The sequence below is a fragment of the Phoxinus phoxinus genome, assembly GCF_949152265.1.
Source record: "Phoxinus phoxinus genome assembly, chromosome: 3".
Taxonomy (NCBI): domain Eukaryota; kingdom Metazoa; phylum Chordata; class Actinopteri; order Cypriniformes; family Leuciscidae; genus Phoxinus; species Phoxinus phoxinus.
Window position 1 is genome coordinate 32143187 of NC_136878.1, and position 12054 is coordinate 32155240.

General features: G+C 38.2%; 1 long non-coding RNA gene across 1 annotated transcript in view; it reads left to right on the plus strand.

The window, feature by feature from the left end:
• Positions 1 to 10253, plus strand: part of LOC306995497 — a 28991-nt gene extending 18738 nt beyond the window's left edge. The window contains exons 2-3 of the long non-coding RNA XR_013796873.1: positions 5269 to 5423; positions 9331 to 10253. This is a non-coding gene — a long non-coding RNA (uncharacterized lncRNA). The remainder of the gene's footprint in view (positions 1 to 5268; positions 5424 to 9330) is intronic.
• Positions 10254 to 12054: the final 1801 nt, after the last annotated feature.

The window sequence follows — 12054 nt, forward strand, 5'->3', positions numbered from 1 at the left end:
TGATGCGGCAGGCTGGTCCTCACCGCTCACATTTGTGAGGTTTTATAGCCTGGACCTGGACGCTGCCCCAGGGTCCCAGGTGCTTCTATCTTAGTTTGCCGACAGTTTTGTCTGCTGGCATTTTGTAAGTACGGCGTATTGGGTATTCTCGTTCCCAAAGCGTCATCGACGCATCGCGAGTTCCCTCGAAAGGGAACGTCTCAGGTTACTATTGTAACCCTAGTTCCCTGAGAAGGGAACGAGACGATGCGTCGCCCTGCCATACTTCCTGCATCCCTGCGATCGACTTTGCTTCGACTCTTTCAAGCTAACGCGAGTAACGCACCGGATGTGCTTATATCTCTTCCTGGTCATGACATCACCCGCCCGTGACGCTCATTCTTTCCATTGGACTAGTTGACATACGTGCTCAGACGTAATCACGCAAGCGTTCCCAAAGCGTCATCGACGCATCGTCTCGTTCCCTTCTCAGGGATCTAGGGTTACAATAGTAACCTGAGACGTTTTCATAAAAAAATACGCTCATTAAGCCCTTTGTATAGCGATCACAATGCTCCAAATACCACTTAAACATCTAAGGGTATCTTTATTTGTGCGTTTCCTGAATGGAGTACCTTTCCTTTGTACATGAAAAATTACAATATTTCAAAATTTCTGTCTTGGCTTCACGCAAACATTATCTGCTATGTCTTAAAGGGCACCTATTATGACATTTAATATGTTCCTAATGTTGTTTTGGGAGTCCCCAACAACAGTTTTACATGCATGCAATGACAAAAAACACTTTTGTTGTCCTATAATATGCATTTATTTTTACCTGATTTGCTCACCGACTCCCAAATGATTCGTTCAACGACTAATTTTTCAAACCCCTCCTTTGCGCGACGCTAATCTGCGTTGATTGGTCAGATGACCCAGCAGTGTTTACAGAGATTATACTTATTATTTAACACGGAGTACAATGATGCTTTTATCAATTAAATTGTGTTATAATGATTATAGTCCACTGCTTTGTAGTTTGTAGTAAAAAACTAAAAATAAGATAAAGAATTTAATGTTATGTTAGCGAGCATAGCCCAGAGTTCATATTGTAAAAGCACAATCAGTCTTTGTTTGCATTAGCCCGATGCATAAACATAACGTAAAAAAAAAAAAAAAAAAAAATGCAGTTACGTTACTACGAGGTATTACTCTATTCTTTAAGACAACTCCGAAAACAACGACAAACACTTCACATATCTCAATACAATTGTCATTGAAGACCTAGAAGCTAAACGGTGCTTACACAACAAACAAAATAATTATTAAGCATGCTACATAAAACATAAAAGCAACAATTATTAATAACACTTACAGGTTGTGATACGGAGGAGGAAGCTGATGCAAATACACTTGGAACTGAACCTTCCTTCAATATCAGTCGGCTCGCGAATCCAAGTTTGATTGCATTTAAGTTGGTAAAGCAATCGTCTTCAAAATGGCGTGAACAAAGTACAAGGCTCGGACTATACTTCTGTGGTATAGTTGTATATATGAATTGTAGCCACTTAGTCTTCAAATGCTCCTCCTTGGGCAGATGAAAAAAGTTGGCTTTTGAGTCGCACTTCAGAATACAGCGTCTCGTCGCCATGATATTTTCCCTGGCCTTGGAGCGCAATAAGTGGGCGTATCGTATTCAAATAACTTGACAAGTTGACGTCATCTAGTCAGAGAAAAAGCTTCGGTCTTCTAACGATTCATAAAAATGACTCCGAGTCGACTCTTACTTTTGAAAGACAATAACTTTATATACGGTGCACTTTCATTTTTCAAACTTTGCAGGATGTTTTTGTTCACTTAGATCTATGTTACACACTACATGAAAGGTAAATTTCAAAATTCCATAATAGGTGCCCTTTAATAGTCAGAATTGGATCCTAAACTAAAGTGTTACCTTTTTTTGAGTACCAAATCAGCATATTGGAAGTAATTATGAAGGATCATGTGACATTAATTTTTTTTGCTTTGCCTTCACCTTTAAGTGAATGTTTGGCTAACTGTTGGTGGAAAACATCTGATGTGTAACGTTACATATTGGGTTTGATTTGGTGTAAATATTTATTCAACTTTTTTTCCCCATGATACCACAAATGTTTGATTAACATTAATAAAACAGACAGCCTATATATTAAAACCTACTGTACTGCACGGATCTAATGTAACGTTACAAATTAGATGTTTTACACCAACAGTTATCCAAACATTCACTTAAGACATAGCAGATAATGTTTGCGTATATATATGAAGACTTCAGATGCAAGCCTTTAAGTGCCATCTGGAAATTTCTTCTAGAATTATAATTTTTATCAAGCTTGTATGTTTATGTATGTTTATGCAATGAAAATTATCTATTTATTGTCATTAAAGTGAAATTACTGAACCTAAATTGAACCTACTGATAAAAAGGCTAATTCCAGAAGAAATTTTCAGATGGCAAGTCTTTATATTTATATTGGGTTTAATTTGGTGTGTGCCAAATTTTGTGTTATTGCCAGGGATTTCAAGGTATGGTTGCTAAGTTATTTAGCTTTGGAGCCTTCAGAAAACTTTAAATAGATTTTTCTCAAAATTTACTTAGCTGCCTCAATCGACTTCAAACAGGTGTAGCTCAGTCATTTTGTCTGATTCCCAAAAAAATCATACATCGGTTTGGAGATTGTTTAATTAATAACTCTCTTTTTTTGTTCACAATTAGCTAATTGCATTGCAACTAATTTTGCACATATATACAGTATATGAGCGGGATACTACTTGTGTAAGTGAGGAAAAACACCCATTTCTTCTGGGGACCCATTCGATCTGGCTGTGTATCTTTTTTTAATGACAGGTTCTCCAATCATTTTCGAGGTTCAGCTCCATCGTCAAAGGACATTGAGGCCCACAACAAAGCTTTATCCTTCCTAAAAGTGGCATCTGAGCTGTCGCTTCCTGCCGTTTGATGTTAACAGAGCGGGCTGTGGAAATCATGCACTTCATAGAATCTGTGCTCCTGTTCAACTATTCATCTTCCATTTCAAAGACCTGCATGCTAAAGTTTAACCGCACATATCTTCTTCTCCATTTGTTCCTGTTGATGGTTTAAAACTGTAATTGAAATCTGGCAAATGTAATTATGTAAATCCGACAACCCACGTTGCAACCTAAACGCTGAATGCGCCGCATGCAAACGTGTTTGATGGTGATTACTTAGCAACAGGGAGGTGATTTGGTTTAGCGCTGCGAGATCTTTCATTATACACAGCCATTTAGTAGCAATTACTTACTGTGCCAGTGGGGCCCGCCCTCCAAATGGCTAATAACACTTTGTGTATGCACGTCTAAATATTAAAATAAATCATGCGGTCTTGTCTTAATCCACCAGCAGATGGGCTGCTTTGTCTGCTCTTCACCGGATGCCCGTTCCAAGAAGCTGGACCATCTATCTTGTCAGAGTAGAGGTGGAACACCATTTGGGGTTCTCCATGGCTGGCTCTGGGTTGTTTATAATGGCACTGGGGCGAATGATGGATGTCTTGCACTCTTGATGAAGTTCTTGGTATGTGCATCTCCTCTCAGGCAGAAAGGGGCACCCCATGTGAGGTTACCCGACCACCATCCCCCCTCCTAAAAGCCCTGCTTTCTGAAGGCGTGGGTTTTTTTTTTTTTTTTTTTGAGAGAGGGACCGAGATACTCTTAACAGATGGGTCCTTTTTCCAATATCTCTAAAGCTTATGTCTCTATACCCAAAGCATGACTTTTACTAGCCCTGGCCTTCTGAGATAGAGAGCATGAGATATATGTGACAAAAATGATATATAACTTCCTTTATTTTATGGTCTCATTCTGCTCTTATATTACAAAATGTAATGCATATGAAATATATCCAGATGGGTTCACTTCAAATCAGTGTTACTTTAGTTTTATTTATATTCTATTATAATATATTTTAAAGGAGCTTTTATTATATTTTCAGTTTTATTTTTAGTTCACGTTTTAGTCATTCTATTTGTGCTTTTGTCAATTTTCAACCCGGTCCCGGTCTCACCCCAAAACGTCATATACTGACGGGTCTTGACCATACGTCAACATACGACGAAAAGGGTACCCCTATAACGTCAATATGAGACGCAGACATAAGCGCACCAGCAGCGCCTCCTAGCGGTACCCTAACGCATACCTAAACCCAACCATACCCGAATCGTCACACATGGACGTTATAGGGGTACCCTTTTCGTCGTATGTTGATGTATGGTCAAGACCCGTCAGTATGTGACGTTTTGGGGTGAGACTGTGTTACAATTTTAAAGCACTTTTTTATATACAAAAAAATATGAAAATATCGTGCAAAAGTTAATTCATTTCAGTAATTCAACTTAAAAGGTGAGGCTAATATATTATATAGGTTCATTATGCAAAGTCAGATATTTCAAGCCTTACGTATTTGTTATAATTTTGATGATTATGGCTTGCAGCTATGAAAACCTTTTCACAATATTCTAATTTTAAATTTGGGGTTTTCATAATCATCAAAATTATAACAACTAAAGGCTTGAAATATCTCAATTTGCATGTAATAAGTCTATATAATATATTAGTTTCACCCTTTAAGTTGAATTACGGAAATAAATGAACTTTTGCACGATATTCACATTTTTCGAGTTTCACCTGTATATTTGTATTTAGCTTTAATGTCTTTTCTATTAAATTTTTTTTTTCTATCATTTTACTACTTCAAATTGTGTGTGTGTGTGTGTGTGTGTGTGTGTGTGTGTGTGTGTGTGTGTGTGTGTGTGTGCGTGTGTGTGTGTGTGTGTGTGTGTGTGTGTGTGTGTGTGTGTGTGTGTGTGTGTGTGTGTGTGTGTGTGTGTGTGTGTGTGTGTGTGTGTGTGTGTGTTTATTATATTATGCAGTTGCAATCAACAATGCTGCAAAGTGTGTGTGTGACAGTACTTTAAAATATCTGTGACATTACAGCAAACATATGACAATTTTCCTAAAAAAAAATTAACCTTTATAACATTGTGATAGAAGGTAAGGAGCATAACCGTTTATTGTTCCTCAGCTTGTAGAGCCTCGGCTAGTTAGAATTCTCAACAGCTTCAGAATTCATTATGTTTGGTCGCAGGTAGACAGCATATCATTTCAATAGGACATGAATAATGTAGGACCCTCTGAAGCCCCTGGCCCTGGAACAGAGGAGGATGTGGGAATTGCAAGGGGTTAATGTAGGTCTGGCTTTTCCATCCTTAGGGTTACAGCTGAGGAAGTCCACAGGGAGCTCGGGGCTCAGCGTCCTCCAATTTTCACTACATCACCAAAACAATAGTCAATTGGGCCAGGAGCAGACTCACAGGAAGGCCTCAATACCACAGCATGGCTCATATGGATTGAAACTGAAGGGTGAGGTGAGTCAGGGGTGAGAAATTATTTCCTCCATTTGTCTGTTGATGCATTAATGAAAGGTTGATTATTTATTTATTATTTATTTGCCATAGTGTAATTCTCTGTCAGGGTGTCTTCAAAAGAAACACCTTATGGTGGGATGTGATACTAAAATACTGTATTTTCTGGAATATAAATCATGTTTTTTATCAACAAGCTGTGACTTATAGCCTATCTAAGTCCCTTTCAAGGAAAGTCTTAGATAGGCTCTGAGAAGCTATTTCGAGCATCCAAGACTAAGTCCTACTTGAATGGGGAAATCCTGAAAAAAAAAAAAAAAAACTGCCTGCCATACTCATATTTAAATACCATATTTCAAACCAGCAACAAAATCTCACAAAATATTTGTAATTTCTCTTCTGAATAGCGTTAAATGAAAAGCATTTGTTGTGGAGTGAGAAGAACTAAAATACATGTTTATTGTGTTTATAACATTCTATTTTATATTACCAATATTTGACATAATTTCTGAATGTAATAATATACAAATTTAATTACAATGATCTGACTAATCTGCATTTTTTTTCCTCAACAATGCAATTTTGACACTTAATATTCCAAACAATTTGATTTCATTTGAATCACACAAGCAAGTGCTGTTCTGAATTCAATCACAGATGTGATATTGCTTTTAAATACAACAGTTTAGTAAGCAAGAAGTTAATATTGAGTAACTTACATTTTAGACACAATATTGCCACCGTTTTTTTCCCCCAACCAATAAAATAGTTCCAAATGGAGTACAACCATTAATTTGGTTGAATGAATGATTCAATGACTCATAAAGACGATGGATGCTTCTCATTTCTTATTTGTGCATCCCCACTTCCTTTCCTCGCGTCTCAGCTTCACCCCCTGTAGGATGCGAGGGAAGGCTGAAAATTATGACAGAGGAATCGAAGGAAAGCTATTTGTGTATTGGAATACAGTGCTATGCATAAGTTTAGACACCCATGCTAAAGTTGACTAAAAAGAGGAATAAAAAATCATCTTTTGGAAATTGAACTTAATGCCTTAATTTAAAAAAATAGGAAAAATCCAACCTTTAAGGACACCAATTTTCTTTGTGAATGAATAATGTATCGTAAATAAATAAATGTTCTTCCTTAAAATACAGGGTGCATAAGTTTGGACACCCCTATGTTAAATTCCCATAGAGGCAGGCAGATTTTTATTTTTAAAGGCCAGTTACTATATGGATCCAGGATACTCTGCATCCTGATAAAGTTCCCTTGGCCTTTGGAATTAAAATATCCCCACCTCATCACACACCCTTCACCATACCTGGAGATTGGCATGGTTTTATTTCAGTTAGCCTAACAGCTGGTTTGATTTGCATTGAGAGATGATCTTATGGAAAGTACTCCATGCCAATCTCCAGGTATGGTGAAGGGTATGTGATGAGGTGGGGATATTTTAATTCCAAAGGCCAAGGGAACTTTATCAGGATGCAGAGTATCCTGGATCCATATAGTAACTGGCCTTTAAAAATAAAAATCTGCCTGCCTCTATGGGAATTTAACATAGGGGTGTCCAAACTTATGCACCCTGTATTTTAAGGAAGAACATTTATTTATTTACGATACATTATTCATTCACAAAGAAAATTGGTGTCCTTAAAGGTTGGATTTTTCCTATTTTTTTTAAATTAAGGCATTAAGTTCAATTTCCAAAAGATGATTTTTTAGTCCTCTTTTTAGTCAACTTTAGCATGGGTGTCTAAACTTATGCATAGCACTGTATTCTTGATCACACGAGCGTCACTTCAAAGCGACAAGACAAGAAAGACTTCCGTATAGGATACACCTGTGCATCCTCGCTCTGAACACCTCTGGAAGCGTCCTCACTCCTTGTTCCTCGCCTCCTCGCTGTGCAATTAGAGAATTGAGATGTTCATCAAGATGGCTGAATTCGATCACTTTCTGGGTCACGCGCTGGAGGACGGAGTAGCGAGGAAACATCAATTTGAGTATTGAGAAGCACCACTTGTTTAATTTCTGAATGAATTCTGAATTCAGTGACTCATTCATAAAGACAGTCATTTGTCCCCAACTACTGACGTAACAATGTAAGCTGCAGAAAAGTCACTGAAAAAATGCTGATCATTAATGCAGAGGTTGACAGTCTGTAAACACTGAGTTAGCAATAATTTTGCAGTTACACTATAGATTAAAAGGATGCTAACTCCGGAAATGGTCGACTGTTTTGCATTCCTCGCTGTTCTCTTCCGTAGTGTGGATTATTTTACCTTTTAACAGAAGCCCTCATGCAGGCTGGCTGTCAAGAACTAATGTGTCAGTTTCCTCTGAACCGTTAGTCAAAAGCCTTAGAAGTACCATTAGACTACTCTTTTTATTTACACTGCATAAAACCATCTAAGGGTATGATGGGCCACAGAGTCAGTAGATCCTAAAAAATTAAGAGTTTTAGGTATTTGTACATTATGTTAACACCGATATAAACTAAAACATACAATATGGACGTATTGAAAGCATCTAAAATGGTGTTATGGTGTACAATCCTTACATTTAGTGCCAGTAAACGCAAACTAGACACAAAATATATACGCAATATATAGGGTCCCCTTGCTCTCAAAGATTATTTAAGTAGCATGCCACTATAATGTATTGTAAGCATATGTTTTAGCAAACTTTAGCGGACTCATGTGGAAATTTCTTTTTTCTAATACTTAATGATTTATATTTATTTAATAACTCTGATGCAGATCATGCAATGCGTCAGATAATGACATGCATCTTGACATTTGATTATATGGCTTCCGAACTAAGATCTGTCATTGTTTTACCAACAATGTGAAGTCTTGGTTGTGACAAATAAAGTTTAAGTAGGATTACTTGGAGTTACCACAGTTATAATTGACAAAGGATGACTTACGGTGTTGTGTGTAAATGGAATTATGAAAGAAAGTACCATTGTTTGGTTCTTTATATTCATAGCTCATCCAATGCCCATTAGTCTAAAGTTAGTACTGTCACAGGTCTTGGAATACAAAGAGACTTTGAGAAACAGGAAATCTCACAAAATAGTCCTTTAATAGGATAATCAAATCCTCAGGAAGGCAGGTAACATAAACACATCTAACATTGAAGATGACCAACAACAAACTGAACCAAACAGGAAGTATTTATACACAAGGAACATGCGGGGACTAAATGGGAACAGCTGGACGAGTATTAACTGATTAGTAACCATAGAGACTAACAGGAACTAATACAGAAACGACAGGAACGAACCAAACAGAACATAATCGTGACAAGTACATTTAGAGTACGTTTATTTAAGCTTTCTTGGGTAAGCTATATTTATCATGCTTTAGTTTTGTTAGTAAATCAAGCTTCTGCCGCATTGACAGTTTTCTACAGCTATGGTCAAAGCGATTAGCGATACTTTCACAAAGCATTTAATTAGCTGTCAACGAATTTAATTTTACTTGTTATTACTGGCAGTTTAATGTGTTTTTAAAGGGTTTTCCTTTACATATTTTTTTTTTTTCATAGAGTGCAATGTGCACACCTTGCATACGGATTACCATTGTCATTACAACTACTGTTTATTGAAATTCTACTCACTGTATGTTGTTTGTTGACACAGTAAAACTGCTCTGAAAGAACATATGGGGTGGGGGTGGGGTGTTTGCTTAGGGCCCCCAGAAGTATAGGACCAGCACTGATGCTGTCAGTACATTAATAATATATGTTGCAGTGTCTACATAAACATGACAAAATGTACGTTCACAAGAACCTCACTTTACATATGAATACCTCCGATTATGACATCACCTTGGTGTATCGAAACAGCAGCAATGGCCGGTGTGGTTCAACAGCTGAAGGTCTGCCTCATCCTGTGCAGGTGTTTGAACAGCTGGCTGAGTCTGGACCCGAGGGCGCTCGACAGGAAGCCAGAGAAGAAGAAACCAACTCAGCAACAAGCAGAGAGACAGGGTGCAGGTGATGGACGAAAGTGCTGGAAGGATCCACACACCTGCTTGTTACATGAGGGATTTGCTGGTCTAAGCACATTTCGGGGGGTCTCTGTGTTTGGAATGCAATGGTGCAGCTCGAGGTGAATGAAATAATAACAAAGTCTACTTGGCTTTGAAGGATATCCGCCAGACCAAGACCACAGAACAACCAAGGTCTGAATCCCGCTTTGTGCTATGAATACAAGGATTAAAAAACGCAAAAAAAAATGGCCTGTGTAATGTAGTGAGGTTGATATGTTCCTTTGGATAACACTGGATATCCAAAAATAAATTTGGATGCGTCTAAAGATTCATCAGAAATCTTGTCTAATGTATTAAAAATACATTTGTATTTTATGAAAACATTTGTATTATTTCTTAGGAGAAAAAACTGCTTCACTGATTATTAATATTTGAAAAACTTTTGTATGTCAAAAATCATGTGGTGCAACCAATAAAGTCATGTGGCCAAACTAACATTAGAAATCATGGAACAGGAAATCATAGAGATGACCCCTGCAGACTCTCATGGTTGTGAGGCAAGGTCAATAAGTCTCTCAAATTTTAAGATCATTTGATCTGTTCATGACAAGTAGAGGTAAAATCTAGTTGTAAAAGAGCATGTGGTACAACAATTGCGGAAAAAATAACATTACAATGTCCAGAAATCAATTTCAATAGTACACTGAGCTTAATTCATCATCATAGAAGTTATGTTTAACGTGCTAGTTTAATCCTTACATTTAATATAATACAAAATATTGTTAGTCCCAAGATTCTTCATGTCACTGAATAAAAACAGATTCACAGAGAGCACTTGTGTGCCTTAAAGGATAACTTTTTAACGTAACTTTTGTTACGCATGTTAGAGAGGTTCTGGGTTCTAATCCACCCTTGAATAGTTTTTTTTCCCCATTAAAACAAAAAATGTCCATCAGTGATTGTATGTCAAGAGCAGGGACACATTTGTGTGCATTTTGTTTTGTGATTTCACCAGAACGGATAGAACGTCTGGGTAAAGTGCACGAGCGAGAGAACACTGTTGTCATAACAGTGGCAGTGAACGCTCAGCATGATTTCCCAAAAAAACACATTCCAGCGCCAGATCGCCTCTTATTTCACAAACGACCGAAAGAAATGCTCTGCTAGTCAACTGGTGATGTTTCATTTGTATTAGGTGCATCCGTGCCGCGAGATGTTTCAAAAAAGTGGTAGGGACAATATCGACCCTGGAAAAAAGGCTATTTATGCAAATTACGGCTGTGGTTGAAGCTAAACTCAGCAGGGCAGTGGCCCTCCAGTTTTGCACCCCTGCTCAACAGAAATGAGCAGTCTAAACAGGGTGCGTCAAAGTGAATATTCCTTTATGCTTCCATTTACTCTTCCATTTGTCCTCTTGTCGGCAGACTCAAGTGCGTGGATTATGTCAGAAACTGAACGGACATCTGTATACATGTCTGCATTTTGGTTCAATGTAATTTTATGAATTTGTGTGTGTTTTCCTGTTTGTTTGTGTATTTATGTATTTTATTGTCTGAAGTGATTTTACAGCACTTTGGTCAGCAGTGGCTGTTTTAAATGTGCTCTATAAATAAAAGTGCCTTGCCTTGCCTTGCCTTGCCTTGCCTTGCCTTGCCTTGCCTTGCCTTGCCTTGCCTTGCCTTGCCTTGCCTTGCCTTGCCTTGCCTTGCCTTGCCTTGCCTATACTGTGTCCAGTGTAGACAGCATCAGTGATTATAATGGCTTTTGCTTTAAGTGGCGTTCAGCCATTAAGCGACTGAACGCCAGTGGGCGGGGCCTATGGTGCAATGATGTGAAACTATTCGTCTATGTCTTTCTCTGGAGGCAGTCATATGCAAATGTATTTGCCGTCACAGATCCCGCAATATGCAAACGCACCGTTTTTGGAGCTTGACTAAATAAACTATTTGTTTATAATGAGAAGGACGTTTTCATGGTACAATGGAAATGGTGTAAACATTTTTAAAATCCATTTGACCAACTAACTTAAGTACAAAAAGTACAGTTCTAAGAAATGAAGCTCTAACGTAAGTTCCGCCAGGAAGACTCAATTGTTACGTAACTTATTACCTTCTCATCTATCCAATCATATCCTAATACTTTTGGAATAAAAGGTTGGTACTTACACACGTCTGAGTTCGCAGATGCTGTCTCCATTAACCTCCACCCTCCCCACCACCTCCAAGATGGGACCTTCCCTTCATCCTCCCCAAGACGGGTCCTTCCCTCCATCCTCCACATAAAACCAAGATGTCTTTCTCCTCCATCCACCCCACCACCACCAGATGGCCCCTTCCCTTACTTCGCAGGGGGTCGGCTGCGCCCCTGCCTTCGTCTTCAGGCAGAATATGCAGAGTCCGAACCCTAGGATTGCAAGCTACGGACGGGGCCTACGCCAAAGAACTTGATTGCTTGCTGAGCTCTAAATAAATGTTAATTGTCGCAGTATTTATTCTCCCGAGTCTTTCTGGTAGAACTCAGTACTCATGGACACGTCATTAACCAACCTAAAATATTAGCAATGGCCACACATTTGTGCAGATTTCAATTCATAATAGTCTTATTCATAAAAGCATTTGTCTTCACAGCTA